This window comes from Gavialis gangeticus, unplaced genomic scaffold (assembly GCF_001723915.1).
Source record: "Gavialis gangeticus isolate Ggan-Ray unplaced genomic scaffold, GavGan_comp1, whole genome shotgun sequence".
In the NCBI taxonomy this organism is placed as follows: Eukaryota; Metazoa; Chordata; order Crocodylia; family Gavialidae; genus Gavialis; species Gavialis gangeticus.
Genome location: NW_017728992.1, coordinates 137,427,199 through 137,439,217, shown reverse-complemented (window position 1 = coordinate 137,439,217; position 12,019 = coordinate 137,427,199). Strand labels below are relative to the sequence as shown.

The 12,019-nt window shown below is 41.9% G+C and overlaps 1 long non-coding RNA gene across 1 annotated transcript in view; it reads left to right on the top strand.

Annotated features, from left to right (window-relative positions):
- LOC109299752 overlaps positions 1 to 10,655 on the top strand; it is a 25,239-nt gene extending 14,584 nt beyond the window's left edge. The window contains exons 2-3 of the long non-coding RNA XR_002097986.1: positions 5,660 to 5,734; positions 10,205 to 10,655. This is a non-coding gene — a long non-coding RNA (uncharacterized LOC109299752). The remainder of the gene's footprint in view (positions 1 to 5,659; positions 5,735 to 10,204) is intronic.
- Positions 10,656 to 12,019: the final 1,364 nt, after the last annotated feature.

The following is a 12,019-nucleotide window of genomic DNA, read 5'->3' as shown; positions in this document are numbered from 1 at the left end:
GGGAGTGAGGGGCTCCAGTGGGGCTAAGGGGCTGTGGCTTGAGAGTGATGAGCATGGACGAGTGTCCTGGTGACCTAAGATGGAAAGGGAAGCTCTGATTTTCCATGATAAAAAAACACAAACTCAAATATCAACATTTTCAGGTATTTAGAATTTATTTTGTTATAGCGACTGAGGCAATGGGGGGCTTCCAAACTGCTTTAAAATTGTAAATATATCAATAAAACATTGTACTCAATTGATACCTATATATATCATGACATTTCATTTTAATCACGGATTTTGGGCTTTTAATCAGAGAATTTGCAATTTTTATCAAAGACTGCAATTTTTTATCAGGGAAAACCAGGATCCCAGCTAGTAATTCAGAATTTTAAGAACTTGTATTAATTTTGGGTATCATATCTCCAATTACTTTACTTCCCTTATCTCATTTATCAGCGATTCAATATCTGAATCAACTTTTCCTTTTGGAGGAGGTAACTGTTACATCCTCTGACCTGTACTTGGTATATACTACGTGTGTCTACATGAGACATTTAACTGCACAGTAGTGTAGTTTACTGTGAAGTAAGCATGTGCATCTACATGAAGCAAATCCAAGTAGCAAATTTACTTTCAATTAGTAATGGAGCAGTAGTACTCATGTAGATGACTGACCAGGAGCAAAGCTGCTCTTGGTCAGCCATCCACCAGAGGGTAGCAGATTTCTCCCTGCAGATTTCTCCCCAGGGGGCAGAGCTGGTGCTGGGAGCTCCCTGCCAGTGGGGGCTGGGAAACTTGTTCTCCACTCAGCTCCACAGCATGGAGCTGGGTGGAGGAACAAGCTGGAGAACTTCAAGGAGCTGAGCAGGGAACAAGATCCCTAGCCCCCGCCAGCAGGGAGCTCCCAGCACCAGCTCCACACTGAGAGCCAGGACTGGGAGACCCTTGTCTTCTAATGCAGGCCCCACAATCAAGAAGCTGGTGCTGGGAGATAAGGATGTCCTAGTTTCTGTCTTCCTGATCACAATGGCAGAGCAGGGGGCTTGGAACTTCCTGCTGTCAAGGCAGGGGGGAATAGTTCCTGCCCCAGCTTCTGGGGGGCAGGGAGAAATCTCCCATCCCATAGTAAGTGCTGACCACATTCATGAAGCTGAGCAGAGAACAAGCTCCTCAGCCTGTTCCCAGCCTAGCTCTGCACTTGTGGAGCTGAGTGGGGAACAAACTCCCCAGCGTGTTCCCCACCAAGCTCTGAACTTGCAGATCTGAGCAGGGAACAGGCTCCACAGACTCTGTGCCACATGTGGGTTGGGGGATGGGAACTGTCCTGGTCGGGGTAGCTCCCATCCCTGTGCCCCAATTGGGTGATCAAGGCATGGGGCTTGGAAAGAGCTACAGGGGTGGGGTAGATCCCAGGCTCCTGCTCCAATCTGCTGGTGGCAAAGGTAGCAGTGAGCTAGCTGTTAGCTGCTCCACCAGTCCATCGGAGCAGGAAGGTAGGACCTGCCCCTCCCCTGCAGCTCTTTCCAAGCTTCCCGTCCCTGATTAAGGAGCCAGGGCCAAGAGCTCCCTGCTGCTGGGGCAGGGAGCAGGGTAATGTCCCAGCCCTGGCCAGGAGATAGCTGTCTCCTGGCCTGGTGCTCTCTGCCTAGCACTCCCCCTCGTGGCGGTAGGGGCCCACTGCATGGCCCTATGAAACAGGAGCAGTTTGCTGCCATTGGCAGCAAACCTGCTCTCAGTTCCCTACATGTGTAAATGCCTGCCCACAAACATTTTCTTGCGAGTAGTTTACGCATGAGTAAACTGATCCTGGATCAAATAAATGCATGTGTAGATGCACCCACTGATTGCATAGAATTACTAATGATTATCACCTTAACATGTGTTCTGTACCCCAGCTTCCACTTGGGTTCTTAAATAAGGCTAGATCACAGTATCCACAAGTTGTTCTGTAACCTTATTAGGACTGAATGAAGGAACGTGCTTTGGACAGGGACAGGGACTGTACCTTAGGTCAAAGTTGTCATCTTGTTAGCAAACAATAGTTCCTGTCTCAGCTCAAGTGCTCAGACTAATAAATCATGATGTGGATCCCAAGAGCTGCAGCTCTCAGATGCATTTTTTTCACCAATGGGTTCATCTTTTTTATAGTGGGTTCTGTTTCTTGGGGTGAGGGTAACACTTTCACAGGGGGGTTTCTATTACATTTTTTCATTCTTTCCAGAGAATGTTTTTCAGTCAATTATTTTAGCATACCATTTCCAAATTGCCTCTCTTTCAGCAACCTCAGTGGGTGCATCTCCATGAGATGCTATTGCGCAGTGGTTATTGCACAGTACTTGCATAAGCAAGTATTAAATAAATGCACAGTAACTGGAGTTAATGTGCAGTAGTGCTGGCAAACACCGTATAAGTGATGCTACTGTGCAGTAGCCTAATATTATTGCACAGTAGCATGTTGGTACAGTTTTTGCCACGCAACACTACTGTGCAGTAGTATCAGGCTATTGTACAGTCAACATCTCATGCAAAGGTGCCCAGAATATCTGTATTTTACTGTAGTATTGAGGTGTAAAATCTTACCTGTTAATTACAGCAATGTACACCATCCCAGATTTTCTATTTTTTTATTCTTTATTATTTAAGTAACTTCTTAGTTCTTATACATTTGCTTTTTTGCAGCAATTTTTCTATGATTTGTCCCAGAACCTGCCAGACTGAGACGCTGGAATAAAGTCTTCCTATCTCTATTTGACAGCCTTCTACCTCCCTCCCAACAAACATGTTTGCAAAGTATTAAATTTTCCTTAGTGGCTTTACTTAGAAAACCTTCTAGGTAGGTTAATCTCTCAGAGAAACCAGAACACAACAATTCAGCCCTGACTAGAATTGCCAATTGTTGCACTGTTAGATCAGGGACAATTTTAAAATTCAAATATTAAAAAATGCTAAGTGTTTAAAAATCAGAAAACTGTGTACAAGCCCCATGTTGACTCCTTTTCACTCTACCAAACTGTATAGATGCAACACATCCTGCTCCATAGAACGGTCCTTTTTGACCTCATCAGCAGAGCCCCAAACCTTGCACAAATAGGGTACAAGGAACGATGGCATTTACATAAAAGTAGTACAGAATGTTCAAAATTAAGAACATTCTTATTTTGGTTTATTGTGCTTTATTATGTGATGGAATCTGGGGGTGGAGGGATGGGGGGTTCAGCTTATGCAAAAACTGGTCATGCTGATTGGTTTTAATTTGAATCTTATTGAAGTCAGTCTTCATAAAAAAAATATAACATTTATTTTAAATATTTTAAGTATCAGATGATTATGTGCTATTCTGGGTGGTCTTAAAATTTAATTTTTCAAAGTCAGTTAGATTAAGATTAAATTCTACTGAAGAGCTAAAATAACTGAGCACAATGACCTACTGTGAGTATCCAGAATTACTAAAATGTTCAGTGAAAGGAAAACTCTTATTCCTTTGAGGACAAGAAAAAAAAGTATCTAATCTTACATTTGACCTACTCTTAGTTAACTAATAAAAAACAAATGCAAATAAACTCCGATAAAAATGAAGTTAAATATGAGGATGTGTATCTATGAGGACATGAAATTAATGAAACATGTGTTTTTAACATTTCTAACACTACGAGGGTCATTGACACAGGAAAAACCACCATGAGCTAACCTCCCCCTCCACAGGGTTTAAATAAGTCCTCAAAAAGTTAAGAAAGCACACTCAGTGTTACAGTTTCTGGTTTATTTTTTCTCGGTGTAGCTGAACTTTGAGAATCCCCATGAGATGATATTGGTTCTGCTGCACTTGTTGTTTGTTTTATTATCAGGAAAAGAAGCATCATAAAATCCCATAGTTTTGGCCTAAGACTGGTCAGAAGTTTGCTGCTCTAATTAAAAAGTGAGTGTCCCCAATGTTTTCCTGAATAAAACTCTTTTATAACAAAAACGCTTTTGATGGGGAAACCACACTGTTTGTACACTAAAAAGTAATTTTAAGGCTTATCTTGAGTCAGTGCCATAGTAAACAGAAGTTGGAGCTTCTTGCCTTTCCACTCTCTTTACTGAGGAATCAAAACAGATGTATTTCAACAACAAGCATTTAGAAATATTTTACTGTAAATTTAGCTAGTTTGAAGTGACAAAATCTCTTCTAATGACATTTTTAGAAGTATTACACACACACTTACGGTATGGTGCAGTGGTTGGGACACCACAGGTAAAGATGCAACATGCTTTCCTTTATTAGCCCATTTTTTGCATTTCTTTCTGTTTAACTTTCACAGGAAAAGCTCCTTCTGGCCTCAAATTTCTCATGCTTAGTCTTAAAATATGAAGAAATCACTCTTTTTTTTTTAACCTGGAGTTTAATTAGATAAGTTATTTTTGGATTCACGAACTCTGTTTTGAAGTCACACAGACACAACTAATCCTGGATATGGGTGCAGAACTGCTCCTATTGAAGTCAAGTAAAACACCAAGTTAGTGTTTTGCTGATACCATATGGTACTCTCTTTATTACAGTATCTAGGCAGAGCCACTACATTGTAATAAAGATTTCTCTCCCTTGTACTACAGAAACATCAGCACAACAATTTATAAGCTTTGGTGGTACATTGTATCTATGTACATGCATGAATACAATATACATCTATTTAAATACAGCTCTTTGATGTGCCTATCACTGTAAGTATTTTAATATAATTACAATAAAGAAATTACATATATTAAATTGTATCTATTGGAATGTAAATATATACATGTTACACTGAACAATGGTTAGAAGCAGCTTTGAATTATACCAGGAGATATTAGGACTTCTTTTCACTACATCTCAGGTAGAGTGAAAGGAAATACTAATTTATCTTCTCACTGCTCCCCACACTAGACTTTCCTGGTCCTTATGTACTGGGAGATAAGTAACACAATACTGGGATTGTAGGTGATGTCTGCATACTTTTGCCAGCAAGGTAAAGGCTATCATTCCAGCCATGTTCTCTACTTTGTGCTCTTTTCAAGTCCCTGGCAAAGCACCGCCTTTTCAGCCAATTACATGGACACTCATGTGAGTCCAGTGGGACCACAGTTATGCACAAGAGATCAGTAAGCATTTGCAAGACAGGATTGTAAGTACAGTTAATAAATAGTACAGTTTAATAAATAGAATTCATGTTCCTAAATCACTGAGGACCAGATTTTTAAAGGCTTTTAGTGATGTGGAAAGGCACCTAGAAGGATTTTCACAAGTTCCTTGGCACCAACATCTATTGAAAGCACTCAAGCCCTCAGCACCTTTCAGAAATGCACCCCAGGCTAAAAAAACTAAAAGGAAAAAATAGAGTCAATACAAAAGAGAATATTATCTTGTAATACATTGTGAAAAAAATGATATGGAGAGGAACATATTGTGAACATATGGGTAACCCCAGATGTGGAAGTAGCCAGCAAGCCAAAGCATTTATTTCTTCTCACCTTGCTAGAGAAGATTTCTATGTTCCTCCTAAAGCTGTAATATAATTCCCAGAAACAAAAATGCAGTAGGTAAAAGCACTAGTGAAGCTGCTTTGATAGCCTCACGAGTATACAGATATAAGGGAAGAGATTGCAGTAGCAAGTATTTTAATATCCACACATCTTTATATACTATTGTATTTCACAGGCTATATTGAACATTAAACTTCTGATGTCTTATTATCACGACAAGACAAGAATTGAAAATAGTGCAGAACTGCAGGTAATCCATTTTCATGACAAGTTTGCAGTGTGAATGAGGAATAGCAAACATAAGCCATTCTCATTACTGTCTCAAAACTGTAATCTCGTTGTCCTCCATATTTGTCATACCTGGGGCAATCAGCTCAGTTATTTTTGGTGGGAAAGGATTGTATTTCATATTTCTAGGTGTTCTTGAGCAGACAAGTTATCTGTTCCAGCTGCTTCCAAAAATTATTGTAAATTATTCTCACTCAAACAGTTCAAGAAATGCTTGTCAACACTGAATAAAAATTATGAATATTTATGAAACATCTAAATACTTCAGAAAAATTAAAGCTCTCTGTAAATTCAGATTATTTAGATTACATTTGATGTGCATACAAATAAGGATATCGTAGGGCTGTTATAGAGCATGTTTTTTTAATGAATTGCAGAATATACATACAATTAGAGCTCTTGGGTACTTCAAGACCTAAATCTAATTTGCTGATGGGGCAATATAAGGTCAAGTAAAACCTTTAAAGCAAAGAATTCAAGTAACCTAAGATCAGAGACTTACATGTTTTTATGTAGTCTTATAAATAACATATCCATGGATGTATTCAGTGAGTTTGATGAAAAAGAATATCACCCCTTTAAAAAATGACATAGGTGACTCAACTAATGGTGAATCCACTGAGCAAATCATTATAAGTTGATATATACCATATTTCACAGCTTAGAAATTGAGGTTTAAACCCCCCAAAATTACCCTTAAGTTTCCACTTTGATTTATACACGGTTTCCAGACTTTGGGAAAGTTGGATCAGACCTCTGGGATCTTGGGCAGCACCTGCCCAGCTAGTAGCCCAACTGGCTGGGCCTGGGGAGGTGCAGCTGCTGTGGAGGGAAAGACTGCCCCACTCCCCCTCCCCGCCAGCTCAGGGGCTGCTCGGCCTACAAGCAGCTTGCCTCGGGCCATGGGATCAGAGCAGACAGGCTCTGGCAAAAGCAGGATCAGGCCCCTCCCTGCTTCTTTCATCAGCAGGATCCTATAGCTAGCAGGATACTTGGCACTGCCCAGGAAGCAGCTGTCTCACCCCATTAGAAGTGTGATGGGAAGCTAAGGGTGTTGGGCAGGACCAGCCTCCTCCCCCCACCCCTGCCTGATACCCCATGCTGTCCATGGGGTGAAGTTGACTACTTCCTGGACAGCACCATGCATCCTGCTGGCCACAGGAGCCAGCTGAAGGCAGAAGTGGGGAAGGGCCCAGTCCTGCTTTCAGTGGAACCTGCCTGCCCACCCCTCCTCCATGGCTGGGGGTTGAGCTGCCGGTGGACTGGCCAGCCCCTAAACTCCAGGGGGGGGCAGTCCTTCCCTCCATGGTGGTGGAATTCCCTGAGCCTGGCCGGGGGGCTGCCAGCAGGCCGGGTTGGTGCTCAAGCTCCCAGGGGCCCGATCCAAATTCCCTGGACCCTGCGAGCACAAGAGCTTGATCCTTTTTTGTTGCTTTGATGAAGATCAAAGTAAAGATCGACTTATACATCGGATATTTGAAAAACCAAATTTTTTTGATAATAAAATTGGGGTTGGCTTATACACTGTGTTGATTTATAAATCATAAAATATGGTAAATTGTCAACACATACCCTGTTACATTTGGGGAATTTGCAGCATGTCTTGAATGTCTTCTTGTGTTTTGCTGTACTGCTTTGGTATGTGTGATCTCATTGGACAGCCAATATTATACTGTATCCATTTATGCCGCTATATATCTTTACGGTTTTGTTTATGGTTTCATCATGGAAAAAAGTTTGATCAGAGTTGCTGAATCTCTCCTGCTGTTGTGATCTGGGGCAAAAAGAATTGCCACTCCCAGACATGGGCAGAAGGAGTTAGGCCCCAAGATATTCTCCCCCTGTAGTGGAGAAATCAACTCCTCTATAGCAAAGGCATCTGATAGAGTGGGAAAGCCAACCAAAGGAATCCTGGTTATCTCAAGCCGACCAGAACTTTCTAGAGCAGTGGTTTCCAACCTTTTTTCATTTGTGGACTCCTAAAAAATTTCAAATGGAGGTGTCAACCACTTTGGAAATTTTGAATGGTTTTTAGACTCCTTTGAATTGTAAATGTGAACAATTACAACCTTTTGATTGATCGTAGTCTTGTTTCAAGGACCCCTTAGACATAGTTGGCAGACGTCCATGGACTACAGGTTAAAAACCACTGTTCTAGAGAGTGCTGGTGGGGGCGGGGGGGAGGAGCTGGTTGGAAGGAGTTAGGCAGTTACCTGTGGGCTAGGAAGGGTCAGAAAACCCCAGCAGTCAGGGCTGGCAGAATTTAGCAGGAAGGCTGATTTCTGGTGATGCTGCCAAGACTTTCAGGAAGGCTAAGGTATAGCTAGATGACAGGATGAGGAACCTGACTTGTTTTCCTGTCTCCAAATCTATAGTCCATTTTGCTTGTGTAGACCTTTTATCCTATATAATAAATCACCAGGAAAAAATTCTTTATGGTGAGGGTTGCCAAAATATGGAATGGGCTTCCAAGGGAGGTGGTGCTTTCCCTGGCCTTGGAGACATTTAAAAGGAGATTAGATAAGCACCCGGCTGGGGTTACTTGACCCCAGCACTCTTTCCTGCCCAGAGCAGGGGATCAGACTCGATGAATTAATAGGTCCCTTCCGACCTATGTGACCTTGGTCAGGCCACAGTTGGAGTATTGCATCCAGTTCTGGGAGCTGCACTTCAGGATGGATGTGGACAACATCGAGAGGGTCCAGAGGAGGGCCACTTGCATGGTCAGGGGGCAGCAGGACAGGCCCTATGAGGGGAGGCTATGGGACCTGAACCTGTTCAGCCTCCACAAGAGAAGGCTGAGGGGATTTGGTGGCTGTCTATAAATTTACCAAGGGGGACCAGCGGGGAATGGGAGAAACCTTGGTCCCCTGAGCACTACCAGGAGTAAGTAGGAATAATGGCCATAAGTTGACTGAGACTAGGTTCAGGCTGGACATTAGGAAGCACTACTTCACAGTCAGGGTGGCTAGGATTGGGAACCAACTTCCAAGGGAAATGGTGCTTGCTCCTACCCTGGGGGGTCTTCAAAAGAAGGCTAGATAATCATCTAGCTGAGGTTGTTTGACCCCAGCATCCTTTCCTGCCATGGCAGGGGGTCAGACTTCATGATCTGCTCAGGTCCCTTCCGACCCTACCAACTAATAAACAATGACCCTAGAAATCTATGAAATCTATGAAAATCTTGTTGTTGTTTGGCCCCTTACTGATTGTCTGTGGAAGAAGTGATTTCTAGTTGAGTGATATTCCATGCTAGCCCTCTCCATGGAGAAAGGGACCAAAAAATTTCTCTCCTAACCCAATGGCGTAGGCCACCTGGGGCTGGCAGAGATTTCTTCACTGCTGCTGCAGGGTCTAGTATAAGGGCAGGAGGGTTTCTGGGGTAGGCGGCCATCCCAGGGCAACCTCAGTCTTTTCCTTGGGGCAAGTAGCAACATAAAAGGGAGAAACTCAGAGCTCTGGGGTCCTCCATAGTCAGGTTTGCAACATATTTATACAAATCATTCTTAGGACTATCTTTGTTCTTGTGATAACCTGACAGTAAAATCATTTCAGAATTTCAGCAACAGAAAGAAGAAAACTCTAAATTACTGGCCCCTGTTTGTGATTACTCTTTCACTCCATAATTATGAAGTAAACATCCCTAAAAATCCCTTATTTTCTTCTATTTGTGTTTGCTTTTTACTCAGGTTCGTACATTGTCTCTGTCTGTAATGATAAACTATTGAGTGCATAAATTCCTCCAGATGGTTGTACTGCACAGTGGCAACTTTCTGGCAGGTTTGCTTTTTCTTTTTGATTATGGGATCTTTCACTTCAGAAAACAAAACACTGAAATGTAATTTTCCTTGATTTCCTGTGTGTTTTACCTAACAAGTCTCTAGGTAAAGCCTGGAAAATTCTCTTTAGGAAAACATTAAGGAATCTAGGTCAAAAGTCCTTAAAAAGCGTATGGAATTTTCCATAAACAATACCACAGAGGTTTGTAGTTCAATTTACCAGCTGAAAAGTGAGCTCTGAGGTCATATATAGATTGCAATTACACCAAAATACTGTACACTAACATAATACTTTTACAACCAATAATTATGCTGAAAAATGCTCAGTTGGCTAAAGTCTAAAAGATGTTATTGATAAAAGTTCATGATTTCACATTAGGACTGGTTTCAGATAGCAAAAGTCAACAAAATACTCTTGTCTCCCTATTTTACAGGTAGTCATTTACAACAGAGAATATCTTGATACCTCCAGTAAAGATTATCTCGATAATTCATGGAAACAATTGGGTTTATCATTTATACATTGATCTGGACTATATCATGAAAATATATGTCATCCAAGATTCATTCACAGCTCTTTTGAATAGAAGCTGTTACATGTTTAGAATTTCAATCTCATGCTTTTCTTTTTAATAATTTATTGTTTCTTTTAGGGGCTCCAGCCAACATCAGGTTCCCATTACACTAGATGCTGTGCAATCACATAATGAGAGAGAAATCCAGCTTCTAAGAGCCTATAATTTCAGCAGACAGAGGGAAATAGTACTATCCTAATTTTACAGATGTGGAACTGAGGCACAGAGAAAGCAGATGACTCCCCCAAGACCACAAAAGAAGTCTGTGGCAGAGCAAAGTACTTTACCCAGAGCTGTAGAGTCCCAGTCAAGAGTCCTAACCACAGTTTCTCCTATCTTTATTCCCTTTTTGAAACCTGTACACGCACTCAGACCTTTGTGATTTAAAAGGCTATTTTAAGTTAGTGATTTAAATTGTTATCTCATTTAATATGCTTCAAGATACTGATAAAAAGAGTTGACATTCTCTCATGAATGTATAAAAAGATTTACTAAAAAGATATGTATTTCTGTAGTTTGTTTATTTTTTCTTTTTAAATAAAAGTTTTGTAGAGAACCTCCACATAATTAGAGGTTTCTTAGTAAAGACGTTACACTTAAAACGTGATTAGCCTGTTAATCATGCCATAAATAGTAACCTTGCCACACATTCAGGGAATTAATGGTGTGACAAAACGGGAAGCCAGCCACAAGTGTATTTCACAAAATATGTGTAATGTATTTGTGGCTGGTTTCCACTGAGCCTTAAATAGAGTGTGTGGTGGGATAGTCCCATAATGCAGCCTGATGTCAACTGCATGGTGTGGGTCAGTTGATAGCTCCCCCATGTTAGCAGGCTGGCCATTGTGTGTGTGCTTGGGACTGTCCCTGACTGTTTTCAAGTTGCCAATTCAAAGGGAGTTTACTGCACAGCAGTATGGTTCTTGCTTAGCCCCACAGCACCCACAAGGACTGAGGAGCAAGGCAAGTTCTTGTGCTGGGTCACAGTGAGCCCCCCAAAACCTGGCAGGTTGACTGCCTTGCCCATAGCTCCCTGGGAGCAAGGTGTTATGTTTGTTCAAGGCATTTGCAAAGAAATGACTCCAGGCAAAATGTGGGGAAGGGTGCTTCCAGACTGGCAGCTACAGAATATATTGTAAACACAAAGCAAAACTATACATGCATTGTAGAGAAACGGTTAGTTGGTATGAGTCTGGCTGCAGAGTAGGGCCTAGACAGTCCTAATGAATGGATCTGTGTCATCTTGGTGAGAAGTGGGCAGTGGTGTCCACAGGGGTTGGTGCTCAGTCCTGTACTTTTCAATATCTTCATCAATCGATAAGGGGATGAAGAGTGCTGGCCAAGTTCACAGGTGACACCAAGTTATGAGGAAGTGTGATCACACTTGAAGATAGGCTACAGATACAGGCAAATCTAGACAGGCTAGCAAGTTGGGCGAGTCAGACCTAGATGAAGTTCAACATTGAGAAATGTAAAGTGCTCCACCTGGGGACAAACAATCCCCTGCACACCTGCAGGCTTGGCAACGCCAACTTGACCAGCACTGTGAATGAAAGGAACCTGGGGGTAATAACAGGCCACAGTACGAATATGAGCTGGAAGTGCAATTCTGTTGCTAGCAGGACAAATAATACCCTGGCATGTATCATTCTGTGCATTGCCAGCAAGACCAAAGGATGTGATTCTTCTACTGTACTCAGCACTGGTGAGATCTCAACTGGAGTACTGAGTCCAGTTCTGGGCGCTGTACTTTAATAAGGATGTAGTACAACTTGAGAGACTCCAGAGAAGGGCCACCCAAATTATTAGAGGCTTGCACAGCAAGCCATATGAGGAAAGACTGAGGAACCTGGGACTCTTCAGCCTGGAAAAGAGAAGGCTGAGAGGGGACTT